Genomic DNA, 15,688 nt, shown 5'->3' on the forward strand with positions numbered 1-15,688 from the left:
GGTGACTGAATAAAAGATCAGCATTTTCAATTACAAAATCTGGGCATACCGTAAGAATTGAAATGACTAGAAAATATGAGCAAAGCAAGTTCAAGATAAGACTATTATGCAGTTCAGGAATGTGAACAAATTTTTAATTCCGGGATTTTGGGGAAAATTGACACAGAAAGTTCATTTTCACATAAATTCCAAAAGCATTCCAAATAAAGGAATTACACATGCAGCTGCACCTTTATGGATACATAATCAAATATTACCATTCATGAGTCTTGATGATGATGATGGTGATGATGATGATGATGATGATGATGATGATGATGATGATGACGATGCTTGTTGTTTAAAGGGGCCTAACATCTACGGTCATCGGCTCACTCGAGAATCAAGCGCAGTTTACAATACCTTATGGTCACGAATAAGTCCCATACCAGTGTGAAAATTTACACCAGCATAAGACAAAGATTTTGCCCTCTGTCCAGCAGCCAAAGAGTGCATCAAGGTAACAGGTAAAGACAAATACTTGTATAGACGACATGAAGAGGGGACGTAGAGGAAAAGTCATGACACATGGCACTAGAAACGCCGAAAAAATCCATGAAGAGTGTAGAGTGTACAATCTAAACGGAAGATGCCATCCATGTTTGATGCAGGTAATCGGCTGACTGCAGCAGTGTGCACATGTCAAATGCCAGGAAGAAAGCAGTGGTAAATGACGAATGCGCCAGAGGTGAGTTGACAAGATAAAACCTATGCCTCATCAATCTCTACTCGTATGCAACCTACAAAACAAAATTCACTATTTTGGATAACATAAGAGAACAACACCAATGGAAAAACAGCATGAAGCAAACTTCCAGCAATACATGATGAGAGACACGTCAGTTAGATACACTGTATAACTCCCTGTGAAGAAATGCTTTAAAACTTGGTTGATCTAAACAAATGGAAATTAAGCATGTCCTGTCCCTGGAAAGAAACGTCTGAAAAATAAGAAGTTTTGCCAGGAATATATTAAATTCATGTTAGAATTCAAATCACTTGATAACATGAGAGGAATGTGAAAACCTGCAGGAAGAAAACACTATTAAATTCCACATTACCCTGTCATAAATCATTCAAGTAAAACAGCAAAAACACTTGTTAATATCAATGCTTCAGTCAAGACTGACAATGGCATTAGTCTCAACTGCATACACCATTAAGGGTCATCCACTCAAGAACATCTCTTCTCTATAATCATCTGACTGCGGGCTCAACAAATAGCATTTACGTGTGCATGTCAGATTGTTTAGCAATAAAATGTTGCTCTGTGCAAAATGCGAGGCAGCAAAGCTTTAAAAACAAATTGGTTTTTCATAACTCTCCCTTCAAAGTCTGAGATTTGCAGAGCCTTTCTCTTGACAAGACTATTCAAAGAAAACATTAAAGACTCCCAGTTTGAAGTAGCTAAAGATACAAATGAGTGGCACCATGTGCCGTCATAAGAGAAAACCGCTGACTTAGTGTCCAGACGACCACAAATGAACACAATTGTCAAGAATACAGTTTGTTGGCATAGTTCTGGATGGATGAATCAAGATCCTATGAGAAGGAATAAATGAAAACGTGATGTTCGAATTAATCTCCCAGTTCAAAAAATGCTACAAATGCTTCTTAGAGACTTGATGATGACTTATTCATAACAAAAGTTTCAAGATTAAAAAAGGTACAGAGAGTAGCTGCATATTGTTTTTGATTCATCTCAGATTGTTATAAACAAGAGTGAAATTCAAGTCCACTGTTCATATCGGAGTTGAACCCTCCACTCAAATGTTGCATTAATGTTCTGTAGAAAATATTAAAACATATTGATTATAACCATAATAATAGATCAAGAAGCCATCTCCTTGTCGGCAGAAGACTGCACAATATCTTAATTCTAGTGGGGAGGAAATATTAGATCATTCTGTATATATATCATCATCTCACTAATCTAATTATCATTGCGAAACAACTTCGACTACTTCATCATGGCACTCAACCCTTAATCACATCTCTGAGAGTCAAGTTTCGGATCTCTTCAGCAAGGGGGGCGGTAAAGAAGCAACATTTATGCACGTCTCAAGGGTCATAAGTTGAATGCATATACTTCTGAACAGTTAACGCGAAATACACAAAGTGTGCGTGTACCCATTTCTTAACACTAGAATAGACTATGCTGGCTCAATTCTCATAAACATTGGCGTGAGATGGAACAAGACCAGACTGCCTAGCTACCTAGTCTCTCTACATAGACATGATACCTGATCTCACAACAACTACATTGCTCGCCTCTCTTTGTTCACTTATTTTCACAGAGGTCACCCCCTGAACATTTAGAGTGATAATGGCACAAACTTCTTCAGAGCAGCTAAGGAAATCAAGGCCTTTCTGAAAAACAATCCTGAGAAAAACCAGCTCTTCCCTGCAACTGCAGGCATGGGACTGATATAGCATTCCATCCCTCCTGCAGCACTACACTTTGATAGAAAACGAGAAGCAGCTGTCAACAGTCTGATATATCACCTTAGAAGAGTGATGAATTCTTATTTCTTGACCAACAAAGAATGGACCACTCTTACAACACATACTCTCATCTCCTCACTAAAGTTAAATGACGACCCTTTTGACACTTCTTACCTAACTACATCCAATTTCCTTGTAGGAGAGAAAAATACTACACTCCCTTATCATGATTATACTTCCTCTCTCATTATCCAGATGGCTGTATATTGAGCAGTCAAGCCAGAATTCCTGAAAGAGATTGTCAATTAAATATCCCAATAAATAGCCCATAACAACACAGTGGACGATGGCAGTGATCCTAATGTTCAGGTGAGTAATGGGGAACATACAAAGCCTGTCCTTTACCACACATGAAACAGAAAGGCAAGATCACTCTTGAAGGGCTCATTTATTCATTGAAAGTTATAAGTCACCATAGACTAGTATCATCACAGACCACATTAGGAAGGATAAGAATGTTTTCTACTTGTAAGTGAATTCTGACAGTAAGCAAGCAATCACCTGCAACTTGTATCTACAAATAATTGTATTATCTAGAAGTCAATAATTAATATAATCAACAAGATTACAATGGTGTTTCATTTGGAACAACTAGTAAAATACCCAGGAACAGTAACAATAAAGTGCTCCTTATAGCAACTCCGTGTTTGAAAATATTCACTAAGTCAAAAATATTAGTAGCAATGATACCACCTCCCAAATGATATACAGTAGAGGTCTTTGGATCTATCCCAACTGCTGCGTGATACATAATGCAAGATCTTAAAGAACATGAAGGAAAGGTGAAAATTAGGTAAGTAAACAGTCAATCTCATAAAAAAGTGTATCAATCATATGTATTGAAATGAAGGGTCAACCATTGATATCTGATCAGCAATTTTCTATTTTCAGTACCTAACAATGGCTTATCAAATTATGTACATTACTTCAAGTGAGTTTTCCTGCATTGGCCCTGGCTCTGTTATCTCTGATTTGGCTTCTTTTTCAGTGGTATCATTTCTGATACATTTTCAATATTTTCCTGTGGAAAATAAGACACATAAGTCATGCACGTAACACACATCTACAAATACTGTCACCAACAAATGAGCATGATAATTTACTACTTCCAAGTATTACAGTTACTTTCAAAATTTTACTACTGTTTAAGAGAGATTTCTACCAGCAGAGGATTTCAAAACCAAAGGCTGCACTGAGAATGGTGTTATCATCCTTGTTCAAACCTAATGTCAGAGAAAGCATGAGACTGAGAACCAAATATAAAGTGAGAAGCATTTTCTAGCCATATCAGAAGATATCCCACCAGAGATGGAATTGGGACCATCTCGCACAAAATTTTGGAAGGAATCTGCCACAGACATAAACACTAAATTATATTAAATGACTTTATATATCCAATTACGTCTATCAAATCATTGAGGTTGTTTGAATCAAATCCAAGTATTAAAACTGTCCTAAATCTTTTGCCATACAGTGAGAAATATTAATACTCTGCTCTTAACATACATTTTGTTTAGACAGACAGATCAAAATCCCTTGAAACATTTTAATCACTTTCTATAATCTGGTTTTGCCAAGCTCACAGGGGATAAACACTGCATTGAGACAGTTCTGTTCATCCAAGTGTAAAAATAAAAAATGAACATGAAAGAAGCAGGCTTATCACAGTCATAGACCAGGGAAAGATGTGATGCAGGTCAAACATAAAGCAACTACAAATGAAATGTTTTACTACTACAAGGATGTTATGCAGTGTTCTGTGAAGAACTGTGGGGATGAGAACACCATCAGTGTTGGAGTGTACATCTGCAGTTACAGAAGCTCTTTCATGATCTACGAAGGTCATCCAATAAATAAGTTTCCTTATTTTTTCTCTGCAAACCACATGTTTTAGAATTAAGTTTGCACTGTAGGAACTTCCACTGGCATATGGCTGGGGTAAGGTGATCTTCAACCGCACGTGCTTGCTCTGTGTTCACCAGTACGGCGCTACCTGCCATGAAGCTACCACTTGAAAGCGTTTCCACTTGTGAACTCTGTTCTGTTATTCGCTTTTCCACGGCAAAAAATGAAATGGCTACCAATATTCATTGCCATTTGGTGTGAGTTTATAGTGAAAGATGCATTCTGGCATTCATGGTTCCTGGAACGGCAGCAAGATGTACATGATGACAAGCGCAGCGCCAGGCCCATTACAGCCACTGTTGGTCAGAATGTGGTGGACAAAGATTAATGCGTCAGCACTGATGAGATAATGAATCTACTGCCTCCCGGCACGGAAACTGGGCAGTCCTTTATTGCAATGATATTGTTTAATGTCTTGCAGTATTGAAAAGTCTGTGCAAGATGGGTCCCAAGTTTTCTTACTGATGCTCACAAGCAATAACAGAACGAGGTAGCCTGAGCTTTCCTGCAAATGCTTCAAAGAGAGGGAGATCAAATGTTTTCCTGCATTGTTACTGGAGATCAAAGCAGGGTGCATTATTCAACTCTAAAAACAAAACCACAAAGCATGCTATGGAAGAAACTTGGCGAACATGCTCATAAAAAAGGGCCAAGACCTCAGACCCTTTTTTACAATTTACTTTACATCGCACCGACACAAATAGGTCTTATGTTGACAATTGGAGAGGAAGAGCCTAGGAGTGGGAAGGAAGCAGCTGTGGTGTTAATTAAGGTACATCCCCAATACTTACCTGGTATGAAAATGGGAAACCACGGAAAATCATATTCAGGGCTGCCGACAGTGGGGTTCGAACGCACTATCTCCCAGATGCAAGCTCACAGCTGCGCGGCCTTAACCGCATGGCCAACTTGCTCGGTTAGACCTCAGCATCTGTAGGCATAGTTTTGGCTACTGCCTTATGGGACTGTAATGATGTTGTATTGGTTGACTGACTGCCCCAATGCACTGTGGTCACACATGAGAGGTCCTGCACGGTCCTCACGAAGCTCAGAGTTGAAATCCAACGAAAACGTTCTGGTCTTGTCTCAGAAAATATTGCCCATTCAGCTCAAAGGACGCAGGATTTGCTGCAGAACTTCAAAAGGGACCTTTTTCCCCATCCACCTTATTCTGCGGAACTTACCCCGAGTGATTTCCACCTCTATCCACAACTCAAGTTGCACCTTGTAGGTAAGCGGTTTGCAACTGATGAAGAGGTGGAAGAGGAAGTGCACCGATGTCTACAGAGATGGGACCCGACCCGGTATGATGAAGGTATCAAGAAACTGCTGCCAAGATAACAAAATGTTTGGACTGAAATAGTGACTATGTGGAAAAGTAGTGTACGAGTTGTAGAATGAAAATTAAATATATCTCAAAGGTAAATAAAACCAAGCACCATGGGGCAACAGCCCCCGTAGGGCCATGGCTTACCAAGTGACCACTGCTCAGCCCAAAGGCCTACAGATTACGAGGTGTCATGTGGTGAGCACGAACAATCCTCTCCGTCGTTATTCTAGACTTCCTAGACCAGGGCCACCATCTCACTGTCAGATAGCTCCTCAATTTTAATCACATAGGCTGAGTAGACCTCCAACCAGCCCTCAGATGCAGGTAAAAATCCCTGACCTGGCCAGGAATTGAACCCGGGGCCTCTGGGTAAGAGGCAGGCATGCTACCCCCACACTGCAGGGCCAGCACAAGTGTAAATAGCCTGCTTGTATTTTTCGTAAAATAGGGAAACCTATTTATCGGATGGCCCTCGTACTACGAGACCTTTAAATTTTTCACTTGGATTCATGAAACATTTTGACACTACAGGGGTGCAGGAGGGACTGTGACCAAAAGCTTACATTCTATTCCAAGTTAGTTTACTAATAAAAGAGAATTAAATTATAAAATTCCAGAATATACTCACTTATCCCATTTAATACAGAATAAATCGAACAGTAGCTGAACTAAGGAAAGGAAGAAAAAATGACGCACAAAATGGAGAGTTTGTTGAAGATGAAGCCATACTTTCCATTGTAGACTTAGTTAAATGTAACAAAAAACGTTCTAGTTTGTCAAACATACAATTTTACCATAAATTATTACACTATAAACATACCCGTAAAAAATAAACACTCTATTATACAAAGAATGACATGTTTCATTCTACAAGAACATCCTCAGATTCTATGAAATCACACAAAATATGCATATATGTACAGCATTGTTTACGTTGCATAAACTTGTCAACGATAGAGAGTTCAGTGATAATATGAGCCAGTACTGACAAATAAGAAATTTTCAAGTATTAATATATCGAGAAAACTCCCGAACATATCTAGACTGCCAATATCAACTTTGTTGTCACCAAATACTATTTCGGGACTGTGGTCATGGAGAGGTAAATGGAAAGTTTTGAGTATAGCACAAACCTTACGGAGAGGGGAAGGGAAGCATGAGAGGGGAGTGCAGAACATTGTGGATCCCTCCTACTGGATGTTAAAATCTAGTACACAGTACCATAGAGAGGAGAGGGGGAAGTAGGATGGAACGAGTAGAGCACTGTGGAATACTCTTTCCACACTGGAGAAGGGAGAGAAGGTTATTAACCTACTTCATGTTATAATGTACTTTTATGTAAGATGGATGAATGCAACTGAATGATTTTAGATGAATAATGTATGGAATTGAAATACAGAATATCTATAGGATATTATTGTGATAAATGCCAATTTAATGAATAAGTATGGTCCAGATATTATGTGAGTAGAGCGATGTGCGGGGAATTTTTTAAGTGTGTATGGTCATTTAAGTTGGTTACGTTAGCACTTTTTGCGATGTAGATCTCGATTGCTTCCCTCATATTCGAAGATTTTATTTTATTTTCAATGTGTAAAATTTTTAGATCTGTGTTGCTGTCTGTGAAATAGTGTGAACTGTCGTACATGTGCTCCCCAAAGGCTGAATGCTGATTATATCTGATCGTTTATTGTGTTCTTTGAATCTTGTGTGGAAATTTTGTTTTATCTGACCTATATAGGTGGCATTGCAGTTAAGTTCTTGGCACTTGAGTTCATAGAATCGTGACTTCGAGATAGGGTCTTTTTTGTTTAGGTGCACTTGTTGATGTGTCTCTGCAGTGTGTTGTTCATCCTAAAGGTTAACTAAAACCCTGTTTCCTAAAGATATAACCTACTTTTTATGTGTTATTATTAATGTAGTTGAGAACCAAGTTTGGTGGTTTTCCAGGGACTTTCCTTTTGTTTGTTTAATATTTTATCTACTGTGCCTGGAGGGTGGTTGTCTTCTTTCATGATTTATTTAACAATTCGTGCCTCTTCATTGAAATCCATTGTGCTCATTGGTATGGAAACAGCTCTGTGTATCCTTGTATTCAATCCTGCTATTTTAGTGTGTACGCATGGTTAGACTCGTCAATATCATGCAACACCTGAGTGGGCTTGCTGTACACTTTGTAAGACAGGTTGCCATTATTCCTGCTGATTGTGGTGTTATTTTCTTATTATATTCTTGCTCCATTGTGAAGCTGGTGGAATTTTGTAAATAATTTAGTGTGTTTAATAACTGGTGTGCATTAGTGAAGTCATTATCATATGCACATGATGTCAAATACATACCTGCTCCAGTATAATATTCCTTTTGAATGCTGATACGTTCAGAGGATGTTTTCAAAGTCATTCAAAATAATGTTTGCTATTATACCTTATAATGGTGAACCCATGGCTAACCCTTCTTTGTGGCAATACATCTTGTCAGTGAATGCAAAGCTATTTTGGTGTATCATTGTTCTAATAAGGCTAATTATTTCTTTGGTTTCCTGCAGTGAAGTATTTTCTTTATGAAGATTTTCGATAATTTTAATGGATTCATCTATTGTTACGTTGGTGTACATGTTAGTGATGTCAAAGGGTATCTTTAACCCTTTACCACCCACATTTTTTCTCAGCTTATCCCCAGGTTTCAACCTATTAATTAGGAAACATTCAAACAGAGCACACCGTTTCAGAAAAGGTTAAATATTATAAAAATTATTGATCACAATGTATTCACATTTTCAATAATATTAGAAAGTATGCAATCATTTACAACATTTAACATACCATCATGTCCATTTCTCTATTCATTGAGTCATAAGTTTGTCGGTTCAAACCCCCACCCGTGCTGGAGATACTCAACACTGAGGTAGGCTGTATTTGTCACATTCTCATGTTGTCTAAATCCCCCTAAGCCAATACAGATGAGATTCTGGAAGTGTAATGGTGACCTTGTATATCAACTTTCATTTCCTCTAGCAAGTGTCTTCCCATTCTATTTCTATTTTACTGAAATGCACCTGTTTAATTGCTGCATTGATATATACGCAATCGGTAATGTCACTGAATAGATTGTCTCCGCCTAACATATGTAAAAATATAATCTATTTCTCATAATACTCTTTTGAAATTATTGATAGGTTCAACATCATCCATATAATCACTGAGTAATGAAACAAAATGTTTGTGTTACCTGAATTGCAGCCGCATCATCATCAGGTCCGATTTCTAGATATCCGTTTTCACTTATATCACAGTTATCAGTAAAATTATCTTTGTTGATATGTTATTTACTCACTAAAAATTTACCTCCACCCCTGCTCAACAATTCTGTGTCATTTCTTATGCCGTCATGTTTACGAACTAAACAGCTGACCAGCACTCGCGGAAGTTCAAGACCGTTGCCTAGACAACTTCAAGACAAATTCTCACTCTTCTTTTACTTCTTTTATTTCCTAAGGCTAGTATATTGTACTGCATGTTCATCAATGCCTAATAAACAATTCACCACCAAAAAATACAAAACTATTGCATAGATTGCACACGTATGCAGATAATGCAGCTGGGTGTTTTCGGGCAATAAGGACCGTAAGGCAAAGTGAACAGTCGGGCGCTTTCGGGCGAGAAGGGGTTGATTAGTTCTAGGCTGGTTTTAATTTATCTGTCTTCTTTATGTGAGACTTTCTCTTTTAGGATTTTTTCAGTTGTTAGCTTAAATTGTAATTTGGCACATCATAATATACTATTGGTCTAATGGGACATGAGCTTTTGTGTATTTTGGGGATGGTTCTTACTGTGGGGAGTTTGGGATTTGTTGATGGTGAGGCTTTCTTTTTCTTGTTCTGTGAGAATGAAGTCTGTTTGCTGGATAGCTTGTTTTATTTTGTTTTTAAATTTATTTGTAGGGTCACATTGTAGTTCTTGAATTCTGAGGTTGTTGATGACAGATATTGTTTCTTTCTATATACCCAAGAATAGAACATAACAAGAAGTGTCAAGAGTATAGATCTTGAATAGCAGTGCACTCGCATCTCAGATATGTTCAGACACCGTTCTCTTCTGTAGTGTCTGTAATTTAGAACTCAACCAGCACACATTTATTCAGAGAACAGTTTGCATAAGCTGCAGAATTTCACCTTTAAGCAACTCCTGGACAATGTCACATCTATAACTTAGCAGTTCACAGTGTTGGGAGTAGATTTTTGCTGTCGAGTCACAATTATTCATTGAATATCCCTCTTCCAACTCTCAAGGTTTTCCAAGACTCTGAGGTGCAAGAATGATGTGCAGGAATTCACTTTTATGCCAGTATAACTACAGACGTGTGCTGGGATATTCAGCTTCATCAAATACCTGTAGAATGGACCCAAATTACACTCGCCAACATGAAAGTAGAATGTTATCACATCACCATGTAAGCTATCAGATGAAGAGAGACTGAACTGTAAGCCACACATTCAGAAGATTACAATTTACTGTGTTAACAGTAGCAACAGACAGAGCAAGGAAAGATGATGACAATAAGTCGCTTCTTCTCCAAAATTATTTCACAGCTTCTCCGCCAAGGCAGAGTTTTACTATGAGATCACCCAACATTAGTAACATTGTAAAGAAGTTTAAATGATGCAAATCTTACCTGGTATCTCTTTTGGAGGAAAAATATGTTCACTATGAGATTCAAAGACCTACTGGCCATAACCGAATTAAATCCAGCACCCACAATTGTCCTTCAGTTCAGCAGCTACTAGCACTAAAATTGGATAATGTATGATAGGAGATGATGTCAATCCCACAACGATACCATTACCAAACCATGGAGAATAAAAACATAACCATACAACCTACAGAACTCCACTTCAATAAATGCCAGAGGTAATCAATAAACAATAAACAGTCATTTGATGGGTACTTAGCTCATGAAATGTCCTGATGCCTCGATCTTGAAACGCTGCCTGTCACAACTTCATTGGTAGCTGGACCTAACCAAGGTTCCTTCACTATCAAGTCCACAACTTTAATTCAGCTTTTTGCCACTATCAAACATAGCATGCACTGCCATCTCCCTAGTAAATGCTAGAGGCCAATTGTCCACTTGGCGACCATAATCTGGGGGCATGTGCCACCAGAACCCCTTTCCTTGCCCCATGAACAAAGTTTCTGTCACTAGTTGGACCTATAGATGTATATAAATACTGTTGTTTGTACTTCCTAAGAGTTGGCTGCCTTGCGTAGCATATTATCACATACTCCCAGACAAAGAAACAAAAGAGAGACATACTTTGCCTAGATGCCCATGTAGCAAATGGCGACTGCTGGGGTTAATATTGGGGAAGCACATAGTAAATTATGCCCCTGCCAAACTTATTCAGCTACTAAGGGTTAAATTCTGATCTCTATAAAGTTATTTGCCATGAGACTCACAAGTGATGCATTTGTTATTCTTTCAAGCCAGGCTGGTTCCTCTTTGATTTTTACTTGCAGGTCCATTTCACACTGCAACTGAAGTAGTTAGAAGGTAGTGGGGTTCTTGATTACTTCCAATGATTTTACACTGAAACATAGCCCAGAGAAATATATTACCTTATTGCAGTCATTGCTACTTAGGTTATCTGTCAACAGATTAAGCAATATGCTTGAAATTTTACATGACTGTCAATATTATGAACATGCCAAGAAGACTCAAAATTTTACATGACTGTTAATATTGTGATCATACCTATTGGACCTCAAGTTTTCTATGACTGATACTATGCAGAAGAATCTCCATAACAACACTGATAACCATAACAAGAATTCTACATATGATATCCTAAACGGAAACTTCTCAAAATTTCGAACCGTACTAGCATATGTCACAGCCTACAATGTAAGGAACAACTCAACATTCACAGCGTCACTATTAAATTGCAAACATAGGTAAATAACACAGCAACACAATCATTAAAATTATGCAATACATATTGTAATTTCTTTCTGAAACTAATATCCGCAATTCTTCACCTGCGTAGCCCTTCAGAAAAATTCTTCACTCCAAAAAATTTTGATAGGTAAGGTAAGTTACGTTATATTGCTACAACACACGAGGAACAGATTTGCCGGCACTTGTGACACAAAGGCCAGGAGTTTTCAAAAATTATGCCAGTTAGATGTGTATACAGTTTTAATGCTTAAGTAGAAATAAAATTTAAGAAAATTAAAAATATTAAATATTAAAAATATGTAGAATGCTGAAACTGAGAAAGATTAGTATTAACTTCTTACTCTTCCCAATTGAGATGTATAATTTTCGCAAAAGTAAATTATAGAACTTGAACCTTACCGACAATAGAGATTGTGGACACAGTGTAAATGATAGAAATCACAATTTCTCAATGAAGAAAATCTGTAGCACAATAAATTAACGGAATAGGCTGTACAAATGGGTAATACGCGTCTTATGTATCACATACCTCACACCTAGAGACAAAACCTGATATTTTAATTCAGTGTAATCACTTAAAACAAACACTTAAAGAACGGATTTGATTTGTATCAGTCAGTAGAACGGGATGAATTTAGGAAAGGATGAATTAACAGTGACAACTCCAGAGTACACGACACTTCTTGAAAACAGCACTGGGTGCAATGTCCCGTTATATTTCTAACTATCAACTATCAATACAGTCCTGCTCTAGTGGGCTTTACGCGTGGTCAAAGAGAATGAGTAAGAGATGACTCTCAACGTTATTTTTCACTTCTGTACGCAACGGCTGCGCAAAGATCGCCAGGAATTATACACCAGCGCCTCTAGTGTAAACAGGGCTGAACTAAAATTACCGGGCGGGTGATTTAAATCGTTTAGCACGCGGAGGGTCCACAGGTTCTCGTCCCCCTCCACTCTTAAATATTATATTAAATATATTTTTTTCAGTTTTTCTTTCTCTTCTATTTCTCATTCATTTCCTTTTCTTTCTTTCCTTCTTTCTGTTACCTTTTTCTGAAATACTGCATTCTGAACAACAATACACCTGGAGGTTGGGCTGTGCTTTATTATTATTATTAATAAATTTTTGCTGGAGAAAAGAAGCTTACCAGCTTGTGCTGCTTATTATAATTATTTCAATTATGGAGCTATATTTTATTTTTATTAATTCACAAAGCCTTGAAGGATCGGAGTGACTGGCCTTGCCTGTGCTGCTTTTGTTTTTTTCTGCTGAGGAAAAAGGAAGCTAACTCACAAAGGGAGCAAGGAAGTGACCTGAAGGTGAGTGGGATTGGCAATCCTTATCTCAGATTAAGACCTATGACAGAAATAGACACTAACATCCCCTCGTATATCAGTCCTCTTTAACACTACTTAAGCCAACTGTAACAGTCAATAGTATCAAGATATGCCACTTATGCAGGAAATAAAATATAAATACAATGTAAGAAAGAAAACCATATACAGGAACCAAAATGATGAAAGGAAACTCATATGCTAAGGAGGGAGTTTGTAGGATTCAAAGGTAAATTGTAATGAAACATGATCTTCTGATTTATGGAGCTATATTCTACCTACTATCCACAGTGTTACAGGTATAAAATTGTGTAGAAATTATATTCAGCAGTGTTAATCATCAATTAATATTCATCTGCCAGAAAACTATTCAATACAACACAAATACAAGATCATTCATTTATGAAAGAAAGACTGGAACTGCCAAGGTACAACATAATACTTTTCTCTCTTATTGCAGTTTAACGTTGCACTGACATTGCAAAAGTTTTCAGCAACACCATTTGTATTTTCCCAAGGAACTTACTATATGATACATCTTTCAGTCTGTCAAAAGAGACACCTTGGGCCACACACTGAAAAATATTGAGATTTGTACTTCTTTTGCATCTACTAGAGGATGGCAAATCTCTGGCAGAGTAGTGTTTGAAGAAACCAAGACATGATAGCACATACTCTGTTCCTACATACTGCACCAAAACACAGCATATCATTCAATCAGTCATCTGCATTTAGATGATAAACAATGTCAAGCTACAAAATTGTATGCATCCCTTGTATTCATTGATCTACACTATTTAAAATAAAAAAATGTTCTATTTTATGTTACAGTAGGATATATCAAAAATTTTCTGCTACATGGAAAAGGATGGAATCATGAATATATTTGAGGGTTTAAAAGACAAGAGAGAGCTTACAGATTCTGTGATTGCTCGCTCTTACAACATGCAGGAGGTACAAATAATGCTTCCTTTCAGTCCATCCGCAGGAGAGTTCTAATAAATTTACAGAAATATGTAGCATCAGGATCTACATACAATAATATGGCAGCTGATCCAGCACAAAACATTCCCATGCCAAGTCACAACATAGCTCCACCTATTAAGAGCTATGTCCAAGGAATCGCTTGCTAATTTAGTACAGTATTATGAACAATATGCTGCTACTTCCACAACATTACGGTGTGCAAGGGACTTTGCTGTGACCTAGACGAAATGCCAGTTGAAGACAGAGGAAACTCACTTCAGACAGTGCCATTTGTACCTACTGTATATCGAAGGCAGAAATGTATGTTGGTGGTTGCAGAGTAGGCTGATCTGTGGTCTGAGAGCATGCACTCCAACTGGCTAACCACCGTGTTTCTACACCTCTGCATTTGGGACACAGAAACGGGCTGTTCCCCTACCACCGGCTGTCCTGAGATTGGTTTTTCCTTTCGCCTGCAGTAAGGCGAATGATGGGACAGTTCCTAGTATATGTCATGGCCACCAAATATCTTGCCCTCACCACAAATCTCATGCTTAAGATGATGATGCCTGTTGATTAAAACTGCCTAAAATCTAGTTCATTGTTTTAAGAGAAAGTACAACTAGGCAACCATCCCCTATATATATTAGTAATCAGAGAGAAGAAATGGTAGGGGGCTGACACTAGGAAAAATGATGGTATCAGCTAAGAAGGACCATGCCCTTTGAGGAAAATAAGACTCCCTAGGCCTCCATACATAATACAATCGGGGGAAGAAAAGAACAGGTCGTGATCGAGGTAGATCAGATAGAATAGATGAAAGTGGGGAGCCTGGCACAAGTACGCGGAAGCAGTGCCAAAATTCAATTTAAGGCTCCGTGATCGCCTACCCAAGCTCCCAAGTACAGAGCCCACATGGGACCCCTTTTAGTAGTCTCTTACAGCAGGCAGAGGATGCTATGGCTGTTATTCTACTGCCCCTACCCACAGGGGGACAACTATGATAAGGCTAGTTGCTTTACGTTGCACCGACACAGATAGGTCTTATGACGATGATGGGTAGGAAAGGCCTAGGAATGGGAAGGAAGCAGCCGTGGCCTTAATTAAAGTACAGCCCCAGCATTTGCCTGGTGTGAAAATGGGAAACCACAGAAAACAATTTTCCAGGCTGCCGATAGTGAGGTTCGAACCTATGTTCCGAATACTGGATCCTGGCCGCACTTATGTTTCAAATTATCCGAAATTCATTTGCATTGGTGTGGTGTTTTCATGTTCTGGCCTCAGGAGATTAGTAAAACAAGACCAGTAAGGATGCTTACCTGAAATATCTTGTAATTTTTCTTCAAACACGCAAACGAAGATAACAGATACACGCATACAAATCAAAGTAAAGCAAAATGTCACACACGTCAAAAACGTGGTCGTCCCACGTGGTCCAAGTTGTCAAACTCAAATCGACCTATAGCAATGGGGAGATGTTTCTACCAATAGGAGCTGCCGTATTCGTCACGTGGGCTTAGGGTCAGTGACGTGATGTACAACAGCGCGCCCACGCGAGTGGAGGGCAAAAGTATTCAGTCTGAGCCGGGCCCTCGGAAGGGTAGGACCTATGCCGTCGTCAAACCCTTTCACGTGGTAGTTGTGGGGGTA

General features: G+C 38.4%; 1 long non-coding RNA gene across 1 annotated transcript in view; it reads right to left on the bottom strand.

Annotated features, from left to right (window-relative positions):
* Positions 1–11,273: 11,273 nt before the first annotated feature.
* Positions 11,274–15,688, bottom strand: part of LOC137503102 (uncharacterized) — a 58,183-nt gene continuing 53,768 nt past the window's right edge. The window contains exon 4 of the long non-coding RNA XR_011019050.1: positions 11,274–11,365. This is a non-coding gene — a long non-coding RNA (uncharacterized lncRNA). The remainder of the gene's footprint in view (positions 11,366–15,688) is intronic.

This window comes from Anabrus simplex, chromosome X (assembly GCF_040414725.1).
Source record: "Anabrus simplex isolate iqAnaSimp1 chromosome X, ASM4041472v1, whole genome shotgun sequence".
Classification (NCBI taxonomy): Eukaryota; Metazoa; Arthropoda; class Insecta; order Orthoptera; family Tettigoniidae; genus Anabrus; species Anabrus simplex.